This window comes from Oratosquilla oratoria, chromosome 22 (genome assembly GCF_046742065.1).
Source record: "Oratosquilla oratoria isolate Oo_2021 chromosome 22, ASM4674206v1, whole genome shotgun sequence".
Lineage (NCBI taxonomy): Eukaryota > Metazoa > Arthropoda > Malacostraca > Stomatopoda > Squillidae > Oratosquilla > Oratosquilla oratoria.
This window is the reverse complement of record NC_134798.1, coordinates 59,635,681-59,639,142: the sequence shown is the minus strand read 5'-3', so window position 1 is coordinate 59,639,142 and position 3,462 is coordinate 59,635,681.

Below are 3,462 nucleotides of genomic sequence, written 5' to 3'. Positions count from 1 at the left end.
GTTTGTCTACTACGGCTGCTGTAGCCCGCCCAACCGACCCATCGGTAGGTCGGGGCGTCGTGTAAAACCATCCCATCACCCACGAGATACGAACGTTAGGTACGCAGTCTGTAGATGACTTGAGGAGTTACTGTTGGCCCGACTCTTTTTGGGCCACCCTGTCCACAGTCTCCTTCTTTGTGAAGGCGGTCTGGTCAGAAACCGTCGACTCAAGAACGAGGTTAAACTCCGTCTTCGTTTAACCGAGTTTAACGCCCGCCTTCCGCTTGCTTTGCAGGTGTCCGGTTAGAAACCGGACACCCAAAGAAACCAGAAACCGGGAGAAACCGAAGACCGGCAGAAACCTGAAACCAGTAGGAACCAGTTAAAAATCGGACATTTGCAGAAACCAAAAAACCAGTAGAAACCGGTTAAAAACTGGACACTTGCAGAAACCGGCAGAAACCTGAAACCAGTAGAAACCGGTTAAAAACCGGACACCTGCAGAAAGCGGCAGAAACCGGTTTCCAAGAGGATCTTCGTCACGGCAAGAAACCAGTAGCATTGGTGAGCGGTGTGAAGTTGTGAAGAACTTGTCGCAAATTGCGGCTCTGCTGTGAGCAGGTTAGGAGGGCGGGGGTGTGTGGGTGTGGGGGGGTGTTGGCGGGGCCCTTTGTCTGTGCAGACAGACACCAACCACAGCCAAAAACGACAAAAGTAGTGTCTGAAGCCCCAGCGTGAAATAAACCCCCCATTTGTCCCCCTTCCTTCTCCCCGCCCCCCAGAAACAGCCAAATGATAATAAACTATACTGTGATTGCTAGACATGAAAATATACGGACGTGTTGGTAGGTAGATAGGTAGGTAGGTAGGTAGGTTTGGGTGGGTGGGTAGGTGGGCTTAAAGCCTATTTTTTTGTAAACTAATGTACAGAATGTAGACCAGTGTAACCTGTGGGCATAATACCTCCCTTCAACACACGTACCCAAATATTCCTCACCTCCCTTTCCCTCTTTCCATTTTCTGTCTACAAGCACAGAAAACGACCCACTGGAAAAAAAAGAACAGAAAATGGGTAAACAGAACTACAGAACATTATTTTATACAAAATGTTGGTACCAAATAATACCTGGAGAATACAGAACGCGAGGGTTCCATGTCGTCTTACAGATTTTATAAAAGATATATAAACATATATATATATATATACATAGTAGCGTCTTCGTAATCTTGTAAAAGTGGTTTGTTGGTGTTTTTGATAATTGTGCAGATTGTGTACCAAGAATTTCGAAAGCCACTACGACTAGGCAATCCTGTACATAGAATGTGTTAACTTGTGTTAAACTAAATCAAAATGCCACGTCCAGTTGGCATCGTATTGTATTCTATTGTGGTCTGTGATTTCTGTGTTTACTAGAAAAGAAAAGGGACGAAAAGTAGACGTAAGAGAATCAAAGTGACTCGAAAAAAGGACAAGAGACAAGTAAGGTCATTATGAATGAAAAAGTGAAGCTAAGAAACGAATCAGTTCGAAGTGAAATGAAAACAAAAGGTGAACGAACTACTGTGGTGTAGAGGATGTTTGTCAAGATGTGCAGGACAGACATCTGAAGTATGTGCCAGAAACAATGTACCAAGAAATAACAGTATAAGAAATATATATTATGGATTATATACATACATATATACACTTTGTATACATGACTGCATTATATATATATATATATATATATATATATATATATTTGCACCTGTATGTGAATGTTTAAACATGTTTGTATGTAATGCATGCGTATAACATGTGAATATGTGTACATACAAATATACACACATTTGTGTGTATACCTTGTATACATTGGCAATTAACATTTCTCACACAGGTACAACATTATTACCCCCCAAAGGGTCTGGTTACGACACGACCAAGGAAACAAATGTATTATGTCATTTCGCTGAAATGCATGCGTATATACATCATGTGTATGTCCCCACCTACATTCATGTATGTATATATGCTCATATGTAAATAAACGTCTAAGTTTCACACATACATACACGCACGCATTCACACACACTTGAGCATGTGTACATAAAGAAAAAAATAACATTATACAAGGTCTATGATAAAGTATCAACAAAGTAGCAACATGTTGCACACAAACTGGAATGTCGAGAACAAGCTGACTACATGTTGCAGACAAGTTGAAGGTGTGAGGCCACGTCCACACCTGGGGAGTGTAAAAGACAAACGTGGTTGCGACTTGTTGGCGACATCTTCGCGCTGGAAAAGGAGAAAAACAAACTCCCTCACATTTTAGTGATTTAGAGATGTTATGTACACATCGGTGTAATATACAGTACGAAGGAGCGTAACGCATAATAGGAACATTGTTGACAACTCAAATCTCGATTTTTAGCTTTCTTCCTCTCTCGCCCCTCTCTACAAGAATTCCTGATCCATTCAATGATGGCTTTGTTGAATCATGTATGCATAGACAACATTGACATATATACATATATGTAATATACTGTATCAGTTACTTTTGTCTGATTTGCTAGAACTCTCCCAGTTCTTCTCATGTAATTACTCACTCTCGTTAGCTTTTTCTAGATTCCCTTCCATTCTGTTGACCTCAATTCCCTTTGATATCTTAATCTGTGTTTGTCTGAATATTTTTTCATCCATATATTTATATATATATATATGCATATACATATATTGTAAACAACCTAATGCAAACCTTCCACAAAGCTCAGTAGTTTATAATTGAAGGAATGTGTTCATTGGTTTAATGACGATAGTCGATATTTATTATTGATGGTTACCAAGGTGGCAGTGATAACAACTTGGCACCCCACATGATAATAACGGTGATTTTGATAACAGTGAGTTAATAAGGTAGTTGGTAGAAAGGCAATAACAGTAGACTTAATGTACTCTTGGGATAAAGCTCTTCCCCCTTCCCCCCCCCACCAACTTTTTTTAATATTTGTTTGTGTGTCTGTCTGTCACCCCGAGGGAAGGCCTCAAAGGCCCGTTCAAGAGGGTCAAGATCTAAGGTCATGACCTTACATAGCTCTTCGTGTACTCATTCCCCGACTGGGACTTTTCTTTGGTAGAATGAACGAGCAGGGAATCTTCTTTAACCAGAAACTAGAAACGAGCATCTATTCAAAACTCATGCTATTGCTTCGAGCGGAAACTAGCAACAGTCTCGCTCCAGTTCGACCAAGAGCTTCCTGATCGAAGTAGACCGCGGAGCAGCGTGACAAAGAACTCCTCGAAGTCACGTGAGACACAACCGAAGTCATGAGTCGACCCTCGGAAGCGTCTGCGAGAAGTTCCCGCAGACTCTCATCGCGCGCCCCAGTCCCTCTTCCCATTTTCTGTTTTTTTTTTTTTTTTTTTTTTTTTTCCCATAGTGATTGCACTTCCATCCGAATGAGTTCATTGACACGTGAATTAAGATATATACATGCAAA